The 25577-nt window shown below is 39.0% G+C and overlaps 1 long non-coding RNA gene across 1 annotated transcript; it reads right to left on the bottom strand.

Moving 5' to 3' along the window:
- Positions 1-1574: 1574 nt before the first annotated feature.
- LOC149126576 (uncharacterized) lies at positions 1575-24820 on the bottom strand. The gene is made up of 3 exons (XR_016233896.1): positions 24686-24820; positions 23470-23623; positions 1575-3023 (listed from the first exon to the last, which is right to left on the bottom strand). It is a non-coding gene; the product is annotated as an uncharacterized LOC149126576 (long non-coding RNA).
- Between the last annotated feature and the right edge of the window lie 757 nt (positions 24821-25577).

The following is a 25577-nucleotide window of genomic DNA, read 5'->3' as shown; positions in this document are numbered from 1 at the left end:
TACCATCCTCTTTCTTTGTGTTTGTCTCTTTTAAGTTTTGGGATAACGTATTTTAAAATTACATTACAGTAAAAAGGCTTAATATTTCACCAAATAAGAAATTTAACAAGTAAGAAGCAAAATGAATCTAATCTAGTGGGCATATAGATAGCAGCTATAAATAGCTGAATGGGAAAATGATCATTTCCCCCATATACAGTAAATTTTAAAGTAATCACAGATCATTAAAACAACAGTAGTATAACATTCTTAACTATTGGTTTGACAAAGGTATAAAACAAAGTTTTACAAAACTATATTTGCAGGCTACTGATACATACAGACATTCTTTCTTTTCTTTCTTTCTCCTTTCTCTTTTTGCTTGTTTTTAAATTTTAGTTCCCACATATAAGGGAGGACATGCAATATTTGTCTTTCTGGGTCCGGCTTACTTCACTCAACATGATGTCTTCCAGTTGCATCCATTTTGCTGCAAATGGTACAATTCCATTTTTTGTAGCTGAATAATATTCCATTGTATATATACATTACATATTCTTTATCCATTTATCTGATGATGAACACCATGATCAGTTCCAAATTTTGGCTATTGTGCTACTATAAACGTGGTGGTACAAGTACCTTTTTACTATATTGTCTTTAAGTCTTTTGTGTATATACTCAGTAGTGGGACTGCTGGATCATATGGCAAGTCTATTCTAGTTTTTTAAGAGATCTCCACAATGTTTTCCACAGTGGCTGCACTAATTTTAAAAACAAATAGCCAACAAATATATTTTAAAGTGCTCAACATCACAAGCCATCAGGGAAATACAAATTAAAACCAAAATAAGAGATCACCTCACCCCTGTCACTAAAATCCAAAACACAGAGAGTAACAAATGCTGGTGAGAATGTGGAGAAAGGGGAACACTTATGCAATGTTGGCGGGAATGTAAATTAGTAAAACCACTGTGGAATATAAATTAGGGTACTGACTTTTCACTTTCTTTATGTTGTCCTTTGAAACACAAAGATTTTTAATATTGAAACATTGCATTTTATCTAATTTTACTTTTGTTGTTTATGCTCTTGGTATCATATATAGAAAACTGTTGTGCATCCAAGGTTGTAAGACTTACTCCTGTACTCTATTCTAAGAATTTGATTAGCTCTAATATTTGGGTCTATGATTCATTTTTAGTTATTTTTTGTGTATGGTGGGAGGTAATGGTCCAGTTGCATTTTTTTTCATGGGAACATCCAGATTTCCCAGCACTATTTGTCAAAATAGTAGTCTCTTCCCTGTTGATTTGTCTTTGCACACTTGTTGAATATCAACTCACCATAAAGGTGAGGGTTTATTTCCAGACTCTCCATTTTTTTCCATTTATCTATATGTTTTTGTTATGCCAATACCATAGTCTTGATTACTGCAATTGTGTAGTGAATTTTGAAATTGGAAAGTATGAGTCCTCAAAAATTTTACTCTTGTCTTTCAAAATTATTTTGGCCATTCTGGGTACTTTGCACTTCTATATGAATTTTATGATATCTATCTTGTCAATTTCTGTAAAGAAAAAAAAAGCAGCTAGGATTTTAATAGGGATTTTATTGAACCTGTAGATCAATTTTGTGAGTACTGCCATCTCAGCAATATTAACTCTTCCAATCCAGGAAGATAGAATACTTTTCCATTGACTTGGATTTTCTTTAATTTCTTCCAATTACTGTTTTACAGTTTCCAGAGTACAAGTTTTATGCTTCTGTGATGGTTAATTTCAGGTGAACTGAGTGGGAAGACCCTAACCAGCTACGGACCTCAAGTTCTGCTCTTCCTGCTGGAGCAGGCAGGTTTAATGCTGCTGCTGCCCTTGAACATCAGACTCCAGTTTCTTCAGAGTTTGGAGTCTGGGACTTGACCAGGTGGCCCTCTGCGGCTTCACAGGACTGGGGGCCTCAGACCGCAGGCAGGACCCTTGTTCGTCATCGTGCTGTGACTTCTGGTTTCTTGGATTAAGCCAGCATTATTAACTCTCCAACATGCAGATGGCCACTGTAGAACTTTTCAACCACTGCGATTTTCTAGGCCAATTCTCAAATAAATTCTTCCATCTCTTTTCTATAGATATATACATACAGATAAAGATTCTACTGGTTCTGGTCCTCTGGAGAACCCTAATTCAACTTCTTGTCTTAAGTTTATTCCTGATTATTTTATTCTTCTTTATGCTATAAATGGAATTATTTTATTTCATGTTAATGTTTTTTCATTGCTAGAGCATAGAAATATGATTATACCTTGCACACCAAATTAATAGATTTAACAACTTTGACTTGATGCTACAATGGGTGAAGCCCTAATTTTGGAGGAATGTGAATTTTGAAGGGGAAGAGGATAGACTATGGAAGATGGAATTTTTCTGTGCAAATGCTCAGAAGCTATAAACATGACAAACTACCATTCCTGTGATCTTGTTATATGGCATAGCTGACCTTAAGATAGGAACATGATCCAGGTGGGCCTGAAAGGAATCTTGTGGTCTCCTGGGACCAGAGAGAGGGAAGAAGGGGGGTGGGAGATGGTTCAGTGCTTGATGCAGAGTTGTAGTTTCAGAAAATGAACAAGTTCTGGAGATCAGTGGTGGTGTGATGGCTTCCCAGTAGTACAGAGGTAATTGATGCCACTAAACAGTACACTTAAAGATAGTTAAAACAAAAAACAAAACAAAACAGGCCAGCGCCGCGGCTCACTAGGCTAATCCTCCGCCTTGCGGCGCCGGCACACCGGGTTCTAGTCCCGGTTGGGGCGCCGGATTCTGTCCTGGTTGCCCCTCTTCCAGGCCAGCTCTCTGCTGTGGCCAGGGAGTGCAGTGGAGGATGGCCCAAGTGCTTGGGCCCTGCACCCCATGGGAGACCAGGAGAAGCATCTGGCTCCTGCCTTTGGATCAGCACGGTACGCCAGCCGCAGCGCACCGGCCACGGTGAACCAACAGCACAGGAAGACCTTTCTCTCTGTCTCTGTCTCTCACTGTCCACTCTGCCTGTCAAAAAAAAAAAAAAAAAGATAGTTAAAATGGCAAATAAATATTTCAGCACAATAAAAGGGGGGGGCATTAGATCAGCTCCCTTTCTTTGGAAATCATTGATTTGCATCAAAGGAATTTCATTGTGAGTAGCTTTCTATAACAAAACTTTCATTCCTATCTACATATTTGTGCAAAAAATTTTCTCAGAATTTACAGCTTTTAAATTAAAACTTAGGAACATAATTTCTGCTGAATTATATGTTTTAGCATCATTTAGAGACATGAATTAATTAAAACAACACAGCACTATCTCAATAAAGATGCATTCGCAATAAAATTTTACGTTTATGCTTCATTATATTGATTAAATCTGTAATATATTTTTGTTGTTTTGATCAATTATGTACTAATAGTAAGCATATTGATGACTTAGTAAACAGAACATTCAAAGGAAATAAAAATTACTAAGGTTTCAGAAATGTAATTTTATGGGAATAACTATAAGTGATTAGTTGAAGACTTTCCAACTCTAAGAATGCTGCATTACAAATTTTGAAGGAAGAAAGAACTGTAAATCTAGCTTAAGTTGGAAATTAGAATAATGGAAAATGTCTGGCTATTGAAGACAATATCCTTCTTGTACTTTTGAAATAGATGATGGTATATCTCAAATGCTATAATATTTTGAGTCCTTGATAGATATATTTAAACAATGTAAACATTTGTATTTTAAAGTCAAATCAGAAGTTTTGTATTCTTTCAAGTAGTTACACTTCTTTTGACATGTTATAATGTTTATTTCTATTATTTTATTCTTGAAAATTTACCATGGGGCTGGTGCTGTGGAGTAGTGGGTCAAGCCACCGCCTGCAGTGCCAGAATCCCATATGGATGCTAGTTCAAGTCCCAGCTGCTTCACTTCCTATCCAGCTCTCTGCTATGGCCTGGGAAAGCAGTAGAAGATGGCCTAAGTCCTTGGGCCTCTGCACCCATGAGAGAGACCTGGAAGAAGCTCCTGGCTCCTGGCTTTGGATCAGTGCAGCTCTGGCCATTGCGGCCAATTGGGGAGTGAATCAGTGTGGATGGAAGACCTCTCTCTCTCTCTCTGCTTCTCCTTCTCTCTCTGTGTAACTCTTTCAAATAAATAAATAAATCTTTAAAAAGAAAAATAAAAAAGAAAATTTACCATGAATACCTAGTACAACATAGTCAATATAATTGGCCTTCTGCCTGATGACATTAAATATCCTTCCCAATTTACATATTATTAGTTATCAAGTACTTTAATTCCACACTTTGTTTTAAACTCTCATAAACTTCACTATCATTATATTCCATAATGTGTATTTTTAAGCCTATTTATTAGTTTCTTTGCTCACCATCCATTCTTGCTTCTCAGACCTTCGTCTAGAATAATTCTTCTTTCTTATACACATCCTCTAGAAGTTGCTATGTTGCAAGAAGATATGTTGATAAATTCTCTCACTTTTGGTTATCTGAAATTGCCTTTGTCTTGATGGATATTATTCTTTAAAGACAACTTTGGTGTGCACAAAGCAGTTCTTTTTGTTTTTCAGATCTTATTCCTGTCTTCTGCTTCTATTGTTGCCATTGAAGTCACCGTTACAGTGCTGACCAATTATCTGCAATCTGTCTTTATTCTCTAGGTAATTTGGGGATTTCCTTTTTTTGGAGTTGTACAGCTTTATTATAATTAGTCTTAAGTTTCTTTTGATTTTTTTTTTCCATATTGTCATCTATTTTATTGATCTATTCATGATTTTTTTTTATCTTTTATTTAATGAATATAAATTTCCAAAGTACGTCTCATGGGTTACAATGGCTTTCCCCCCCCATACCGTCCCTCCCACCCACCACCCTCCCCTTTCCCACTCCCTCTCCCCTTCCATTCACATCAAGATTCATTTTCGATTATCTTAGTATACAGAAGATCAGCTTAGTATACCTTAAGTAAGGATTTCAACAGTTTGTTCCCACACAGAAACATAAAGTGAAAAATAATAGATGATTTTTTTTTAAATGATGATGAAATCAGATCAGACCTATTGTCATGTTTAATCCCAGTGAGAGTCAAGTTGGGAATTGATAGTTTCTTTTCTTTTTTTTTTTTTTTAACAGAAGATCAGTTTAGTGTACATTAAGTAAAGATTTCAACAGTTTGCACCCCCATAGAAACACAAAGTGAAATATACTGTTTGAGTACTCGTTATAGCATTAAGCCTCAGTGTACAGCACATTAAGGACAGAGATCCTACATGAGGAGTAAGTGCACAGTGACTCCTGTTGTTGACTTTACAAATTGACACTCCTGTTTATGGCATCAGTAATCTCCCTATGCTCCAGTCATGAGTTTCCAAGGCTATGGAAGCCCCTTGAGTTCTCCGACTCTTATCTTGTTTAGACAAGGTCATAGTCAAAGTGGAGGTTCTCTCCTCCCTTCAGAGAAAGGCACCTCCCTCTTTGAAGACCTGTTCTTTCCACTGGGATCTCACTCACAGAGATCTTTTTGCCAGAGTGTCTTGGCTTTCCATGCCTGAAATACTCTCATGGGCTTTTCAGTCAGATCCGAGTGCCTTTAGGGCTGATTCTGCCCTGACTGCTAATGGACAACTTAATACATTATCCCTCATAGTATTTTTTTTTTTGTCTGTTCTACTTAATATGACTGGTTTAATTCTGTAATTAATACACAGTTATTCTTAAGTGTTGAAAATTAACTGAAATGTGATCCCTGTTAAACATAAAAGTGGGAATAAGAGAGGGAAGAGATGTATAATTTGGGGCATGCTCGGGCTGACTTGCCCCAATTGGTAGAGTTGGAAACATACTAGGGGATTCCAATTCAATCCCATCAAGGTGGCATGTGCCAATGCCATCTCACTATTCCAAGTGATCAATTTCAGTTCACAATTGATCATAATGAAAGGACTAAGAGTCAAAGGGAGCACATAAACAAGTCTAGTATCTGCTAACACTAACCGATAGAATAAATAAAGGGGAGAGTGATCCAACATGGGAAGTGAGATACTCAGCAGACTCATAGAATGGCAGATGTCCTAAATAGCACTCTGGCCTCAGAATCAGCCCTAAAGTTTCTTTTGATTTATACTACTTGGTATAAATGAATTCTTCAATTAATTTTGGAAAACACGTATAATCATTATCTTCTCAAATATTGCTATGCTCCATTCTCTTTATTTTCTGCCTGTGATTCTGACTATGGTTATTTTCAAACTCTTTGGTGCATGTGGTCATCTGGTGCATATGGTCATTATTAACTAATACCTGTGATTCAAGAAGTCAGCAGTGTGGTTGAATCTACAAATCCAACAATCATCCAGGTGAAGCTCTTGCCACTACTGGTTCTTTCACCATACTTCAAGTCACATGGTGTTAGACTTTCTTTTTCTATGTTCCATGTTTTTTTCATGTTTTACACTTCATGTTTATTTATGTAGTATTATAGTTAATTTCTTTGAGTACAATTTCTATATCCATGTTAATTGATTTTTCTTTTCTTACATCCATTTCCAACAACTGTATTTTTTCTCCTAAAATTATAGTTCATGGTTTAAAATATATGCCTGGGCATTTAACAAAGTGTCTTGTTACTTGTACAGTTTTTCTTATTCCCTCTTTCATTTCTTGAAATAATATTAAAATGCTATTTTATGTCCTACCTCTATGGAATGATATTTTATGATTTTCTCATCTGAAGTCTTTGTGGATCTAAATGTATGGTAGGTTACTGACACAAATTGTTCCTCATGTATTTTAGTTCTTTTCCAGGCTTAGTAATTTTTGTGGGTCATATTTGGTTGACCTTGAATAATGGAAAACCTGAGAACATAAATGAAGATACTTTCACCAAAGAGGCTTTGGTTTCTCTCAGCTATGAGATGGGATAAACTGCCACTTGCAGCACCATTAAGTTTTCTAGGCTTCAAGACCCTCTGGCCGGTGCCGCGGCTCACTAGGCTAATCCTCCACCTTGCGGCACCGGCACACCGGGTTCTAGTCCCAGTTGGGGCACCGGATTCTGTCCCAGTTGCCCCTCTTCCAGACCAGCTCTCTGCTGTGGCCAGGGAGTACAGTGGAGGATGGCCCAAGTCCTTGGGCCCTGCACCCCACGGGAGACCAGGATAAGCACCTGGCTCCTGCCATCGGATCAGCACGGTGCGCCGGCAGCAGTGCTCTGGCTGCAGCGGCCATTGGAGGGTGAACCAACGGCAAAGGAAGACCTTTCTCTCTGTCTCTCTCTCTCACTGTCCACTCAGCCTGTCAAAAAAAAAAAAAAAAAAAAGACCCTCTAGGAAACTCAGGTTTAGCAAATTCCCATGCACTTCTTGTCATCAGCCATGGCAGTTCTTGGTGGCAATGACAATTTGGCCCCCACCTTTGTTGGAATCCTCCTTTATTATGTGTTCATTGTTTGCTGAGTCCTCACAAATTTTTCCTTTCTTCTCACCCTCACCCTTGGCGTTTTGGAAGTTTCCCTTGTATTTAACTTCAAACCCCCAAACGTAGCGACTAGGTCCTATGAAGTAGCATTTTTCCTCATAGCAGATTCCCAGCCCCACCCCCGTACACACACATATACACACACACACACATTCAAACCAATAGATTCCCAAAGCTATAAGTTATGAAAAGAATTCTCACCTGAACCTCCCTCACAATTGACTAGGTATGACCCTCAACTCAGTGCATGGTTATTTCCTCCAGGTCCTGACCATAATGTTTGAATACATTTCAGTATCTGGAAAAATAACATTATATTCCCAATTCATAGAGTAAGAACTAGAAAAATAAGTTCAAGTTGAGCTTATGTATCTTTCTGTGCATCGCAGTAAGCCAGGAATAATTCTATACCTCTAGGAGAAGCACAGAGCTTCTTTCTACCATTGAAGGCAAGAAAATGCAATGTGTAATTCTAACATGCCCAGTATAATTCTCTAGTTAATACAAAAGATTAATGAGTCTCAGAAAATAATAGTCAATTTTCATAACTTGAACTAGTTAGTGGATGATTCCAGTAAAAGCTACTATTTCAGATGTAATCTTTTTAATGGTGCAGCCACTGCACCTGGCAACAGTCATTGATCCAATGTTTTCTTTTTTCAATCTCAACAAATGGAAAGCACAAGAAACCACTATCTTCCCATGGAAGAGAGTACTACATCTTTGTTATCCTATTGCAAGATACACCAACTCCTCAGCTCTGTTTCACAATTTAGTTCTCAGAGATCTTGACTATTTCTCATTCCACAGATATCTCACTGGTTCATCATATTGATGGTAATAATATAGCCTGAAGAGGAAAGAACAGCTGTTAACCAGAGGCCCAAGTTAGAAAAATGCTCATTAAAAAAATGGAAGATATGCTTCACAAAATTAGAACGCTCTGATAGGTCAGTGAAGTTTTTGGCAGACCAGTAGTATCCTGGCTCAAGTCAGCATCTTTCCTCCCAAACTAAATAGAAGTTGCAATATCCTACATATACAACTCTGGGAGGAATCATTGCATTCTGGAAGTTATATTCAGATACACTATCTTTACAAGATAAATTGTTTACCTGATGACTTGAAACAACACCAAATTTGAATAAAGCCCAGAACAAGGGTTTTCATTTTACCTAAGCTGCACCAGAGACAGTCCTGCGCTATTGTCCCTATGAATCAGCCAATTTAATGGTCCAGCAGATTAAACTCCTAGGGCATATTAAGATAACGTGTGAATCCTGTATCAAATCCCAATAAAAGAATCAGGCCAGAGTCTCATAGGAATGTGGAAGATTACAACCTGTTGGGAATATAACTATCATTCATATGAAAAACAGTAGTTTGCTTGCAGCTGGGTCCTGCTAACCAAGTATGTCTGGTGATCAGTAATCTCAGCTGACCATCATTAACTTGGAGTTATCCAATCCATCTAGCCCTAAACTGGCTCCAAGTGATGGACCTCACAATCAAGGAGAAGTCTCTACATTACAGATTTGCATTAGGAAGATCCTCAAAAAAAAAGCATGAATAAAACTTTTGTTCTCTTCCAACAGGGCTGCATCTCCCATGCTGCCATTTCCCCCTCAGCTCACTTCATGGGTGCACACTGCCAGGTGGTAATTCCTGGATGACTAGGTGATATGAAAGAGGAATCTGTGACTGACAAGAGGCACAGGTAGACCACCATGATCATAGAGCCTACTCAGGTGTGGTTCTGAAGAGAAGTGGAGGAGAGAACTCTTCCAAATAGGCAGAACTTCAAGTACATGTCTTTGTCTACATTATGCAGGAAAATATTCTGACTGATAAGATCTAGTAGATTGTCAAGCCCTTAGAAAATACAGAGTCAAAACATTGATAACAAGGAGAATATATGTGTCTTACTTGATGATCATCATAATGCCTCCACTATACAGAAGGTTCTTAGTAGGCGGGTGAGGCTTAACTAACCTGTGGTATCAGTTAGCCCTTTCTCCAGCCAGCCTATCCCTGTTTAGTGGATTTCTGAAATGATCCATATTGTCAAAGCCAGAGGTTATGTATGCGCTCATTAACAAAGATATACTTTCCCTATGTTTGACTTGGCTACTGTCAGAGTCAGGTGCCAAGTTTACCAGTGAAGTAACTGATCTTGAGCCTCTCACCTCCCTGGCAATATGGTAAAATAATTATGCTAGGAATCCACTGAATTCTGTTATATCCTTGCAGCATACTTTTATTTATTTATTTATTATTATTTATTTATTTTGCATTTGGGTGTGCCTTCCATTTCTGACAGTCTTCTCAAGTAACACTAAACATAAACCTATGAGATGGCTTTTTTTTTTTTATCCTCATGGATTGTCACATATTCTCGATTCCGGCCAAGTCCTTTTAGCCATAAAAAGGAGTAAGGCAGTGGCATAAAAATTCAGTAGTCATATCTGTTTTCTCATCACCCAGATGTAGCTGGAATTACCTATTAAAGATTCATTATTATGTCAGCCAGTACACAACATTTTTACAAGCTTGAAATGCCAGTCTAGAGGATTTTGTAAATTCTCTGAAGAGGAATCAGTTTACAGCATGAAGACATGAATTCCAGCGCTAAGGGATGAATGAGCTTGGCTCTTCTTACAGTTCCACCCAATGACTCATTCAGAAACTTTGTACTCTGATGATGTAGAGTTTTCCATATCCAACACAGAAATGTTGCCATCAAAAGATTTAACAATAATCCCACTGAATTAGAAGTGGCAGTTGTCTTCTGTGCAGTTAGGACACTGGATAAAACAACAAAGAAATAGTGTGTGATCCTAGCTCACAATGAAAAGCAGGATAAATGCTACAAAATGTGAGCAAGAAGGACTGTTGGCAAGAATACAGTTGACCCTAAAGAGTCATTTTTAGTCAAGAGGTAAGATTAATGGAAGAGTCTGAAATCCAAAATATACTGGGCACTGAGAGTTCAGACTCCTCAGAAATGAAGATTTCAGTAAGAATTCCACAAGCCTAAAGTGCTGGATCATGTCATTGTAGATGGAAGAATTATAACATCTACCCATATTTTCTTCCTTCTCATCTTATATACAGAGTCATGCCCTTTTTCTTTTGAATCCCCCCTTTTTCTTTAGCATAGCTACCTTACTATTTAGTACTTACATTGCAGAATTGGGAATGAGAACTGATGGAGACCCTAAACAAATTTTAATTTCCTCCCTTTAAGAGTTTCTGATCATGCAAACAGTGGTTGCACAACATTAATCAACTTTTTGGAAGTGTAAATATGAAACCAGATTTTTATCTCTGTGTATATAGAAAATAACACATGAAAAAGATAAAGTGTATAGTTGAATTAATTTTTATTGACTGAATACATGGAAGGGATAGGTAGACTGATGTGCAGTAGAGCAAAGAAAGTATGTATATGATATCTTCTTTGAAGGGAAATTCTGCACTCTATTTCTTCCTTTTGGAACTCATATTAAACACAATATGTTAGATAATGTTAGAATAGTCTTTATTTCTTTTTATCTCTAGTTCAAATCATCCATAATTTTTATCTAAGTCACATTACAATTAGTTTTCTACAGATTTACATTCCAGTTCACTAATTCACATTTTTGTGTTTATATTTTAATTTCTAGAGGTTTTACTTGGTCTATTTGGCACTATATTTCTTATTATAATAATTTTAATGTACACTCTTAAAATCTGACAGATAAATGTGACATCTAAATTTGTTAGGATTGTGATCTTGATAGTTGTTCATTTTTTTTGCTGAGTCATGTTCAGGATGAATTATTTTCTTGACTATTTTGTCATTTTAGATTGTGAGTTTGTCTTCAGAATGTCTGAAAATTCTTTGGCCTGAGATGTATGTTTGCCTTTCCCAGGTGTTCATGGATCTCACTTATCTGTGGCCACTTCACATGATGATTCTCTGCTAGTGGGTTCATGAAACATACAGGGTAGTATATTTGAACAACAAACTGTAAGATGACAAGCATATGATTATAAAATTGTCCAGGGGAACCTTGGATAGCAAAGCTTCCACATGGTCTCCTTGTGTAGGCAAGCAGATTTATTTTCCAGTTTCTCTGCCTCAAAGTGTTACTCTTCTACAGTCCGAACTTCATTCATGTCTCTCAGTTTCAAATCCTGACTCTTACAGGCCCTCCACCTTGCCTGTCCCTCCACAGTGTTACAATCTAACTCCACAGCTGGTAAGGACTATTGGCAGCCACCTGCTTACACATACACATACAGTATTAGCAGTAGCTGCTCCAGTATCAGATATGGCTTTTTATCCACTTTCTCCCTGGAGATTATGTTTTGTGAATTCATCTAAGCATTTTAAGGAGCAATTTAAAAAATCTGTCCATGCAGAACTCCTAAATGTTTTATTATGGGAGAATTTACAAGCTATTTCATATAAAAATATTGTCTAATAAGAAAGCCTTGTGGTAATCCATTACAAAGGCTGGCGAGATCATGAATTTTAGAGAAAGGAAAAAGAAAATGGATGAAGGGGAGGGGGAAAAGACAGGCACTTCTGTCAGAAGAGCAGCACCTGAAAGAGTCTACTATAAGGGAGCAGCCTTTTAGTGTAGGTGCTAGGATGCCCACATCCCACACTTCAGTACCCTGATTCCACACCGGAATCTGACTCCTGACTCCAGCTTCCTGCTAATGCACTCTGGAAGCAGCAGTGACAGGCTGAGAAATTGGGTTCCTACCATCCATGTAAGAAACTTGGATTGAGTTCTGGCTTCTGGGTTTGAATTGACCCAGCCCTGGATGTTGTATACATTTGGGAGGTGATCCAGCAGCTCGATTGCTCTCTCTCTCTCTCTCTCTCTCTCTCTCTCTCTCTCTCTTCTCTTTCTCTTTCTCTCTTTCAAAAAAAAAAAAAAAAGAATCCACATTAAGAAAGGGTAAGGGTAAAGGAATTGTTTTCCATGATTGAAAAGAAAATCATTGATCCACTCAGAGGGATGATTAAATAAATGGATACAGAAGTGAGTGAATAAGTGTGCTGGAACATATGGTTCGGGAGGTAATAGGAAATTTATATTAAAGATCTCTATCAGGTTGCTGTTAAAAGCAAATAGAGTATGTGGCATTAAGATCCAGTTCAGATGCCCAGTTCCAAGGGGGAAAGAAACATGAGAAAAAAAGCCCAACTGAAAGTTCATTTGACCAAAGGAAGTATAATAGAACTAAGAAGCGACTATTAAAGTCCAAAAGGAGACTGAACACTCTGATACAATTTGACATTGAACAAGTGTTGATAGATTAGCATCCACAAGCACTTCTGACAAGATATCATTCCCTCAGGCTGTGGATAAACCTGGATGTGGGCAACTGACAGCCTGCAACACACACACCACTTTATTCTACCTTGTTCGCATTTTATGATTACGAATCAGTTTTCTTTGATGTGCCCCATTTTTCACTGCAGCATCTTCGTCTCCGTGCCTTTATCAGTTATAACTTCATCAGAGCATTTCAGTGCACCGTTTACAAAATTGCTTTTTCTGAAACTTAGAGAGTACAAAGCAGTGCAATTCTACAGAACAAAAGAGAAGATAGAAGCACTACCTAGAGACTCCAGCACAGATGGCCTTCATTTTTCTAACAAAACACTCCTGCGAGATGTTTTGCCAATAAATTTCTTTATGAGTTACAGTAAAATGAAATTATCATTGAGTTGATAATACATGCAGGTTTTCTCCATAGGTGGATGAGAGAAGAAAGTAAAGGCCTTGGATGTAATATGAAGGCTTTCATGGAATACTCGAATGAATGGTTTAAATATTCAAAATATAGAATATCCACATGCAAGCTTCCCTCTCAATTTCTCAGCTCATAATATATTCAGTTATTCCTATTACAAATGAGAAATGCATTTTCTTTATAGGAAGCTCTGGTTTATGACCTTCCCTGCATCCTCAGGCTTCCCCAAGTCAAAGGGTCTTCAAAATGTACGTTATGAGAAAGCTATGGATTTGGTATTTTTTCACCAAGATAAACATATATTTTAATTTCATTTCCATCACGTTTTTGAAGAATGCTTGTATAACAGAAGGCCGATAGTAGAGGTTTACCAAATCTAATTTGTAGAAGCTACTTGCTCCCATTTCAGCTTTGGTATCCTTTTCAGTTGACAAAATTGCTTATATATAGTCTATCATCCTATGCAGTAATATAATACTAATTACCACAACATGATCAGCTCCAATGGCTTCATTCACAATTGTGACCCTATAAAAAACCTGCAATCCATGAATAAACAACCTGATAAATATTATTTATGAGAGTAACATCATGTCCTTAAAAGTCAGATTTCTCCTGCTATCAATCAAGTTGGCATTTTGCAAGGTAGCTTCTGCAATCCCTTAAAGGTCAGATCCCATGGTCAGATCAGTGTCTCCTTGTTTAATTCTCCTTATGACACTAAGTCACCAGTCCAGAGCAGGTAATCTATCCTCTGTTGGCCTCACTCTGTAGAGTGAGGGCAGGCTACCATTTGCAACTAAGCTAACAAAGTTCAATTAATGTCAATGAAGCCTTGACTATAAATTTTCTTGTGATGCATCTGCAAGAGTACCAGGTGCTACTCTCCTAACTACTAATCATTTTAAATTGCAAATATTTGGTTTAAAAGTTGAACAGAGGCCATTTGTATTATATTGCAGGGCCACTTCACATAACAAAGTATCCTAGTTTGACACAAAATAAACACCTGCCACACTAGGTATCCAGCTAATACCCTCCTCTATAAAAACATGGGCCACATCATTTACTTAGAGGAAATAACATGCAGCACTCCAGTTGCCCTCATGGAAAGCTCCTGCCTAGGTGAGCATTAACTTCCATGAGAGTCAGACTGGGTGGTCAGCTAACCTACCGCATCTGTTCTACATCCAGTCCAGTGAATAGGAAAAGGCTGATGATTGTTGAATTCCAGCAGCCCTAGAGACCACGAGCAGCAAGGTGCCCACTTCTACCTGGGGCTGGGTCTAGTGTTTCACTTACACAGTTGCTGTAGTTGTGCCTTATCTTTCCTCTTTTTATTTCCTGGCAGTTCTAGCAGATGGATCAGTCAAAGCCCCAGAGCCCTTGAGCTCTCAAAGGAGAACCCTGTTAGACCCAATGTTAGAATGAATGTACTCTCCTTCTCTGATGATACTTATTCTTTCCATTAGCAAATAAAAGTGAGTTGAGCATGACATTTAAATCAGTCCTTCCCTGTTTCTGCTAGGTTTTATCGTTGTTTGAAATTTTTACCAGTCAGGATGTCTATTTGAGCTGCAACTCATTCCATTTTCAAGCTGTATGGTTCTCCCCTTTACTTCTTCCTCTTGCAGCTTTTGTTCAAGTATTTCTTTTTTTCAGAAGAATCAGAGTTCTAGAATATTCATTGGCACAGTAAACATTCTGAGAGGCCTTGTTTAATAGCTCTTTCTTCACTTATATTTGATCACATCCACCTTCCATGAGGACAATGCTTAGGTATGTGTATGGGGTAGACAAGGGCCAGGGAGTAATCCGCATACTGCAGCTTCTCCTGGTTTTAAAGAGACAAATATATGTGCTGTTTTAAATAGCCAATGCCTTCTCTTGGTCTGCATGTTACAAATAAACTTTATGAAATACCCTGGATTTCTTTAACTCCTTTTTCCCTGCCGCACTGACTGGATCTTACATATGATGCTCTCTGAATTTTCAGATATTTATCTTTGAATAAAATTCCTATAAAATCTAGAAGTTTGATTTCAATAAAATTAGTACACATCCGTTCAAATATCACTTCTGGTGCTCCAAACAAAGATCATGAGAAGAAATTTTCTCTGTCGCCTTGGCCCTTCCCGCACCCTTCCACATGGCACTCAGGAAGCCACCAGGTGTTTTCACTGCCATCCTCATTTGTTTGGTGACTGTCTGGGAATCTGAACACCTGTGCACTGTTCTCTTTCAGCCTCTCAGGATGGATCCTGCAGCTGAGCAGAACCTCCAAGATCTGTTTATATCATGCGTTCAATCCCTGCTCCAGGAAGTCCACCACAGCCTTCAGTTACATGATCAGATCTAGCGCCCAACCAGTGACACCACCTGACCACAGTACCCTCTGAATCCCTCCTCAGATTCATGCAGAAATTGTTCTGTCCCCTCCAGGTGACAAAGGGACTCAGGATTTTACAAAGGATCTCTGTTAAGACCATTCTTCCTATTTGCTGGGGCTGCTAAATGCCATCTCAAGTCCACCAGGCCTTGATACATCAGTGGTAAATAATAGAAGCCAAAATTTCCTTAGTCATAACAAATCTGGTTAAAATAGTTTTGTCTTGATGGAAAAAGTATATTTTGGATTTTTGAACTAATCTAAAACTTTCTTCAGTTTCATGTTCTTCTCTACCTCACTGCTAGTTCAAAAGTCCCCCACCCTCCCAACCCACCCTCCACTACCTCTTTGTAATCTGCTATGACAAACTTCAGCCTCCCCATAGAGAAGACAGTTTTGCAGAATACTGGCAGGAAATGCAAAATAGAAAGTATACACAAGGGTACATCAAAAATTTCCTGGGAAATGGAATTAGAAGATAAGTTGTGGGGTGGGCATTGTGGGGCAGTGGGTTAAGCCTGCTGCTCAGACTGCTTCCATTCCATGTTAGAGTGTCAGTTGGAGTCCCACCTGCTTCACTACTGATCCAGCTTCCTGCTAATGCATCCTGGGCAACACCAGGGTAACCCTGTAATCCATATGGGAAACCTGGTTGGTGTTAAAACTTCTATTTCAGCCTGGCCCAAGCCTGCCTGTGAACAGATAGATGGAGATTTTCTCTCTCCCTCTGTCTCTTTCTCTCTCTCACACACACACATACACACATACACACTGCCTGTCAAGCAGATGAAAAATAAGCAAATAAACATTTTTTAAAAGATAAGTTTGTTGTGGTTCAAAAACACTTTTAAATCCATGCATGTTCTTTTCACAATATGCATTTTCCCTTTCAAGACCTCTGTATACTGTTTTAACAAATGGACCCCTCACAAGCACAAGCAGTAGCACCCTACCTGCCACTCAGTTAAGCTGCCGTACAGCTCATTCCTTGTTTCCCTAAGACCTTCTTAAAGGCCTGAGCCACACCCCCTGCATTTATTCTTTACAGTCTTCACTTCTTCCCTTTCTCTCTTTAAGTCACTGCATTCTTTTCTCTGTCCCTTGTGCACTTTGAAGTAGGGCTGCTATTGTGGCCTAAGCCTTTCTTCTCATCTCTTTGACCCTATCAAACTTTTTACTTCTGCTTTAATTTTTATTACTTTGACTAAAATTTCATCACCTCCATCCACCTCAACCCCTATCTCTATTAAATACGTCAGCTGCTAGGATTGTCAGAGGGGACTTCACAGTAAAATGGAATTAAAAGAGAAATACATATTTTTTCCTCAGTGGAAGTTCCATCACATTCAAGATACTTTGTAAATGATGGTATCATTTAGTCCTTTTCTAAAGAATTGAACATCCTGGGAATTTAAGCATATCAATGAAGCCTTTTTTTTTACAATATTAATTGAAGAAAAATTGGTGCCTGTTAAAGTTTTATTTTTAAATTAGAAAACAAAAAAAATTCAGAGGAGCCAAATCTGAATGGTAAGGTAGATCCCAAATGATTTCCCATAGAAACTGTTGCAAAATTCTCTTTGTTTCATTGGAGAAATAAACAGGAGCAAGTGTGTGGTGGAGAAGGGCTCTCTGGTGACAATTATTCAGTCATTTTCTGCTGCAGATCTGACTTTCTCAATATAGTCTCATAATAAACACATGTTATCTCTGGCTCTGGAAAGTCCACAGGTGAAATGCCTTGAGCATTCAAAAAAAAAAAAAAAAAAAAAAACCACTGTTGCTGTCACCTTTGCTCTTGATGGGTGCATTTTTGCTTTGACTGGACCACTTCCATCTCCTGGTAACCACTGCTTTGATTGTAGTCTGTTTCAGGATTGTCCTGATTAAGCCATTTCACTTCCTGCTAAAATTCTTTGAGGCAAGGGTCTTGTTTAAACTTTCTGTTGAAAGCTGTGCTCTCATTTGTAGGCAACCTGAGGACAATGTTTTGGCATCTATTGAGTGAAAAGCTTGCTCAGCTTTAATTTTTCAGTCAGAATCATGTAAACTCAATCAATTGGTTCATAGTCTTGGCTATTGTTTCTGTTGTTAATTCCTGGTCCCTTTCAATTAGGGCATAAGCAACTTTTTTTTTTCATGGATTGAAATGAATGCTTTGCTCCAGCAGGCTTCATCTTCAAATCACCCCATCCCTTCTAAAAATGAGTTATCCATTTGTAAACTTCATGACTTTATTGTACCCATAAACTTTTTGTAAAGCATCAATGATTTCACCATTCTTGCACCCAAGCTTCACTATAAATTGGATATTTGCTATTGCTTCTATTTAACAGGATTCATGTTGCTCTGATAGATGCTATCTTCACACAAACGTCTTACCCTCATTAGTGCCTCAAACTAGATCATGTTCATACAAATTAAAACAAGTTAGCATGACTTTATTTTGGTGCAAAAAAAAAAAAAACATGCTTAATGTTTATCATACTACGCATTTCCATGAACTTTTGAAGACTCCTTGTACATTTCAATTTTTTAAGCCATAGGCTTCATTTCTTTCCCCAAGAGCATCTGGAACATAGAGGATATTTAAGCTGTTATTCAGGGATTCTCAGAACCAGTTATGTGGGACAACTGTTTTTTAATCTAAGGCTCAAAGTGGGGTAAAAATCTCTTAGCAATAAGAAACTCCAACCATCAAAATGGATAACCAAGGGCAAATGTTTAGCCTACTGGTTAAAACTCCAGTTCAATGCCCTTGTCCCACAAAGGTAGTACCTGGGTTCAATACCTGATTCCAACTTCCTGTTATTGTGGACCCTGGGAGGCCATGGTGATAAATCAGGAGGAAATTGGATTCCTGCCAGCCATGTGGAAGAAAGGTTTTTTTTTTTTTTCCAGGAGTTTTCAAGGCTGAGCCAGTGAAAGGGAGCGCTCTCTCTCTCTCTCTCTCTCACTCTCTCTCTCCCTCCCTCTCTTTCTCTCTCTCTTTTCTGTATGTGTGTTTGTGTCTCAAATAAATAAAAAGCTTAAAAAAGTTAACAACAATTACTAGCCAATACCTAGTTGAAGAATATTCGGGTTAGAATGAGAGAGCTTCAATAATTTCTAACAGCAGCAAGAAGCAAGTTTTCAGGTTATAGTTTTCCAATAAAGCAGGCAGCCAACATTTTACACAGCGTGGTGAAGGAAAAGCCTCTACAAAGACTATACTTAGAGTTCCTGTGTGCATATTCACTGACTGGAGACAATTATAACTCATAGGGAGACCCCTGAAAGGAAAGGGGAAATAAACCCCACTATTCATTGAGTGTTTCTAAAGGGTGGGAAGAGAGCAAAGCATTTTACACGCATTTTCTTATTTTTCAGAACCTATTATTTTAACATCCCACAGAAAAGGAAACTGAGGATCAGAGAGGTTAAGCTGCTGCAAATCACACGTACGTATTTGACAGAATGATGTGCTTGTAGCACAAGCCCACAGGCTGGGCCTGCAATCAAGTGGGAGGGAGGATAAGCTGAATCTGGATCACACAAGGAGAGGAAGAATCCAAAAAGGAGACCCTTCTCTTGGACACCTGTATTTAGATGACCACCCATTATTGAATAAGAACATGATATTGACATCAGAACCTCACTCATTGAGTGTGTGTGTGTGTGTGTGTGTGTGTATATACGACACCTGTGTGTGTATGTATATATGTGTATATATATATACATGCTTTTAAATGTGCAATAAAATGTTTATCACTCTCTATACAGAATGTGAACTAATGAGTTAGCTTTACAATTTATAAAATTATATGCTAAAGAACCCTTCGCACTATTATTAACACTAGACACATAAATGAAAGATGGAAAGCCAGATGGATCATCTCCTTGTTTCAGAATCATATCTTAAATAGTGTTTTAATTGAATATGCCAGTTTTCTTCATTCAGCATTGTGTAATGTGATACCATTCTATATTATCTTCAAAACAGACAAATGTTGACATTTTCTCCTGTACAAACAAGAGATTTTTTTAAACCTCCATGTATTCTTTTTTTTTTTCGAAAAAGATTTATTTATTTATTTGAAAGAGTTACACAGAGACAGAAGGAGAGGCAGAGAAAGAGAGAGAGAGGTCTTTCATCCACTGGTTCACTCCCCAGTTGGCTGCAATGGCTGGAGCTGCACCTATCCGAAGCCAGGAGCCAGGAGCTTCCTCCAGATCTCCCACACGGGTGCAGGGGCCCAAGCACTTGGGCCATCTTATACTGCTTTCCCAGGCCATAGCAGAGAGCTGGATCAGAAGTGGAGCAGCCAAGATTCAAACCAGCACCCATATGGGATGCCAGCACGGCAGGCAGTAGCTGTAACCTCTACACCACAGCGCTGGTCCAACCTCCATTTATTCTTTGAAAACAAAGTATTCTAGTGCCTAGAAAATCATTTCAGTTATTGCCAAAGCACCAAATACAAGAGCAACCATGTCACATTATATTTCCTAGCCTCAGTTCTTTTTAGTTCATAATCCTATTAATTCCTTTGGTCTATTTCCTCTTCTGTAAATATTTATCCTTCAAAGTGTTAGCATACACACCTAAATAAATACCTTTCAGTTATCTTCTTTCATTGTGATTAGAAAATGTGATGGGGCTACATTGTAAACTCCTTGAAGGTAATAACCACAACTTACTAAGGTGTCTGGCAGAATTCTGGGTGCATAAAAAGTGCTTATTAAATATTTTTGACCAACTTTTGGTTACCTCCATACTTAATACTACTACTACTACCACTAATAAATATAATGATAATAATAATTAACCTTGGGGCTGGCACTGTGGTGTAGCAGGTAAAGCCGCCACTTGCAGGGCCAGCATCCAATATAGGCGCTGGTTCAAGTCCTGGCTGCTCCACTTCCAATCCAGCTCTCTGCTATGGCCTGGGAAAGCAGTAGAAGATTGTCCAAGTCCTTGGGCCCCTGCACACACGTGGGAGGTCCAGAAAAACTTCTTGGCTCCTGGTTTCAGATCAGCGCAGCTCCGGCCGTTGCAGCCAACTGGGGAGTGAAGCAGTGGATGGAAGATTTTTCTCTCTCTGCCTCTCCTTCTCTCTATGTGTAACTCTGACTTTCAAATAAATAAATAAATCTTTAAAAAAATAATTAACATTTCCCAAGCGAAAGTAGCAAGTATGCTTGACATCATTCTAGATTTTAAATTACTTATCTCATCAGAGTTTCATAACAATGCGTTCTTTCTATTTATACATGAAGAAATTAAAATTTGGAGAGATCAGGTGCCCTTCTCAAGATCACATATCCAATAAGTGGCAGAGTGTGTCTTGACCCCTGGTGTATCTGACTCCAAAGTCCACAACCCACATCATGTACTACTCCATCCTCTCGACTTCTCCTAAGAAGCTGCTGAATATACCCTTTAACCTCACCATTCCCTTTCACATTTCCTTAGAAGATGTGCCAAAGGACTTCAAAAAGTTCATTGGAAAATGGAATTAAAAGATACATTTACTTAAGTGCAAGAAATTTTTTGAGGGGCTAGCATTGTGATGCAGTGGGTTAAGCTGCTGCTTGCCACACTGACATGCCATATCAGAGCACTGATTTTAGTCCTGGATACTCTGCTTCGAATTCAGCTTCCTGTTAATGTGCCTGGGAAGGCACCAGAAGCCGGCGCGAGTACCTGGGTCCTTTCCACTCATGTGGGTAACCCAGATGGAATTCTTGGATCCTGGCTTTGGTCTTGCCCAGTCCTGGATGTTGTAGACATTTGAGGGGTGAACCAGCAGATGGAAGATCTCTCTCTTCTCATTCTGTCTCTCCCTTTCTTTCTGTTACTCCTCCTTTTTAATAAATAAATCTAAATTTTTTCTCATTTATGCATCATTTTTCATTTATTCATTTTCCAGATCTCCCTCAAATATATTTACAATATTATTCCTCACCCCCATCCAATTTATGTCCATGCTCCTCCAAGAAAATATCAGATTTTTATCATGTAAGACCACTGTTTATGGTCCTTCCCAGTGTGCTGGTGAATATTTAAAAACAGCAGGGTTGAATGGGATGTGTTGGGAGGGGAACCTTGATTTCCAGTGTCCTTCTGATCTCTTTGGTGTAGATACTGCCACCATGAATGATTTCAAGATACCAATGTGATGCTGCTGAACAGAATCGGAAAGAGATGTGCACAATCAACTTTTGGTACCCAATACCAGTGAACTCGAGTATGCCATAGGCACCTCCTCGTATTGACCAGCGGGAAACTGAAAAAAGCATTTAAAAAACTAAAAATTCTCCCTGATAGGATTAGATTTGGATGAGTACCTTGTAAACATACCTGTTTTAGGCACTCACGCACTATTTGATGAATTAAACTGATTTTTTTTAATCTCCCTGAATAGTAGTTCCTCAAAGTGTGGTCCCCAGACTGACAACTTCTTCAAGGAATAAACTACAAATGCAAATCCCTGGGCCCTGGGTCAGATGTTTGGTGATGACGAAGGGAGATCAGCAATCACTGCTTTAACAAGAATGTGTTGGTTCTGATGCATGCTAAAATTTGGGAACCGCTGTTCAAATGCCAAACTCTTTCTCCCTCATCAATCCACAAAGTAAAGAAGACAGGAGAGAAAGGTTAACAAGGGAAATGCAAGGTAAATTTCTATGACAAAAATAAAAGTAGCAGAGATCAAAGTTGTGGCAAGTAAGTGTGCACGGCAGAGAAAGTCCTGGGCCAGTTATTACTCTCATGTGAGACAGGAGAGAGAGGTGTATACAGCCTACCTGAGGGAGACCTCTCCAAAACCAAGAAGAAATTCATGGACTTTTGATACTCATCCTAGAAGCAACACTGTAGCAGGTATCAAGAGAGAATGGGCCTCACTCTTCAACATATAGTTAGGGGACCTCTGACTTTTATCACAGGCCTCCTACATCCTACCTAACACCACCTTGGATAATTTTTTCAGTCTACTGGAATATTTCATCTGAATCAAAATTTCCTTTGTAAAACACAGATTGCTGTTGTGGGCCTTTAGCTGAGTAGCTAAGACACCCATGTGCCTCATCAAAGTGCCTGGGTCTCAGTCCTGGCTCTAGCCCCTGACTGCAGCTTCCCACCAATGCAGACTTTGGGACACAGTTTGAGTGTCAAATAATTGGGTTCCTGCTACCCACCCAGGAAGACAGGAGTTCATTCCACTTCTTCTGCCCAAGCCCAGCCATTATGGGCATCTGGGGGAATGAACCAGTCTCCCCCTCTCAGGTAAGCAAAACAATTAAAATATAAACACAGATTGCTGGCTTCCTCTGACACCACACATACCTAATAAAAGATTCTCTCCTTCACCAAATTATAGTCAGGCTACTGAATTTAGGTTCCTGTGTTATCTCTGCATTGTGCATTCTAGCAAAAATCCTACTATTGTTTTAGCCAGAATCCCCAACCCAGGTGATGTCTGATCACCCTGGCCTACACTCACCATGAATCCTGTTAAGTCTCTGTAGACAGAAGTCCCCCCTACCTTACCCTGATATTTCCTCTCTGTGGTTTACTATCCCCTGACCCGCACCCTGCTATAAATTCCCGCTTCTCCTTGTATCTGGAGGTAAGCCCCCATCTCTTCTGCCTCCTATAAAATTCCAACGTCATACCCTCCTTTGAATAAAGTCTCACACCTTTAACAAATATCATGAATAGAAGTTTTCTTGCACACACCACACCAAGTTCTTGATGTAGTAGGGCTTGGATGGGGCCCTTGAATTTGCATTTTTTCCCTCTTCCCAGTGACGCTGATGCTGCCCTCTAAGAACTACTGGTCTTACCTGTTCTCTGAGCTCTCTTCCCCTCTGGCTAGTGTTCTTGATTTGTTAAGGAGCTGTTGGATTTTTACCCAGAGGCTGGTCTGATAGAGCATAGCAGGGAGATGTGAACAGTGGGACTGGCAATAACAAAGCTTTCATCTTGGTACAGCAATCCCTGCAAAGCAGAGCCACAGTTTAATCAGACCTGTAATTGGTACATTGCATACGGCTTCTCATTTTCTCTGCTGCATCTCATTTTACTCTAAAGAGGCATTTACTGCAGACAGTTTTTAAGGGAAAATTTTTGTAATTAGAGAATACTTTGTAAGTGTAATCAATTTTGGCTTATGGGAGTGCTTTTCTAGAAATCAAAATGTATATACTAGCATCAACATACAAATATTCCAGAAACAAAAATTATCACATTTATAAGATATTCATTAATATTCTAATATACTATTTCCAGCGTTTCATTCAGGAACAAGCTGACACTCTCTATGTGAAGATTCAGTGTTTCTATTACTGAAATGTCCCAAATATAACAGAGTAGTTAGTACAACCTGTCTTCCCTCTTCTGCTCCTAATCACATAAATATCCAAATAGTGTTCATTACATTTGCAAATAGCATCAAGCTGGAAAAGAAGTTAACACAAAGGACAGAAAAATTTAAATACAGCATGACATTGATAATTTGGAGCAAAGGAGAGAAAATTCAACAAACATTATCAAAGCAAAGTACTATACTTAAGGATAAAGCACAAATTGCAAAATAAAATGAAGGTCCTTACACACGACACAATTTGCAACTTACTTGTTCAGTTATTTAGCTATTAACTATCACATGCCAGGCTCTGAGGATTCCTTGGTAAACAAAACAGATAATCCTCACTCATGGAATTCCCGGGCAAGCAGGGAAAGAGGTTGTAACCAAGTGTGGGTAAACAAACAAAAACTTGATTTCCAATCATGGTAAGTTCTTTGGCAGAAAAGAGCAGTTATGTGCAAAAGAACAAGTGTGTGCAAGAGAACTACGTAGGTAGAGTGGTTAGAATGCCTCTCTGGGGAGGTGAGAGGAGCTAGAACTATAAAAGATCAGAAGCAGCTGGCTGTGGGCAGAAGATTTCCAGGCAGAGCGAACATCCTGTATTCTAGGAACTGAAAGACCAGCATGGTTTGAGGGGCAGAGTGAACAAGAGGGGAGGGAGAGGGACAGAGAAGGCCTCGAGGGCAGCACACCTCAGCAGCATAATTACGTGTGAAAGCCAGGGTCGGAAACATCTTCTGCAAAGTAAATAGTTCAGGCTTTTGTGAGTCCGAAGGTGTCTGTCACAACTACTCAGTCTGTGGTTACAGCACAAAAGCAGCTACAGATTCAGGCAATGCTTAAATAAATGCGTGTGGCAGTGTTCCAGTAACACTTTATTTACAAAAACAGGCAGTGGATAAACTTGACCTGCAGGCCACATTCCTCCATTCCTGATTTTGAAAGAACAAAATCAGGAATGGTACTGTGCTAGGAAATGTAAGTCGGAGAGGAAACTCATCATCCAAATGAATCAGCATTAGTCAGACATGGCTGAATAAAATGTCTTCCTTGCACTCCCTAATTAAGTGGATATGATAAAACAGACATGGGCTCTAAAGTAATAACGATTATGGCTTTGGAAAACTGAGCAACTATAAAGTTTAAACAAGTTGATTTACTCAACTTGAATCACAGACACATTAAAATAGTTTTCACATGTTTGAAGTGTTAACATTGCTGAAGAGCTGTCCAACTGTTTACATGTTCACAGGGTAGGAATATTAGATAGGAAGTCAGATATGAGCTTATATGTGTGTGACAAAGGCCTGAAGAGTTGATAGTTAGGTCCAGCATATGCATCTCAAAGTCATCCCAATAACCTTCCAGGGGCAGCCCAACATTTGCATCCTGCCCTGCCCCTTCTACCCGATAACCTGCCAGGTGGGGGTCCCCGCCCCTTCTGCCTGATCATCTTCCAGCTGCAACCCAGTATCTGCATTTCAAATATCCTGCTCTGGATCCTGATCCTCCAGGGGGTCCTGCCCATCCTTCCTCTAACAGGGGTGGTGCTAGCCAGGCTTCCCCCTGTCTGATAACTTCAGG

Source organism: Oryctolagus cuniculus, chromosome 5 (assembly GCF_051225735.1).
Source record: "Oryctolagus cuniculus isolate XC-2025 breed Fujian yellow rabbit chromosome 5, ASM5122573v1, whole genome shotgun sequence".
In the NCBI taxonomy this organism is placed as follows: domain Eukaryota; kingdom Metazoa; phylum Chordata; class Mammalia; order Lagomorpha; family Leporidae; genus Oryctolagus; species Oryctolagus cuniculus.
This window is presented reverse-complemented; position numbering and strand designations above follow the sequence as displayed.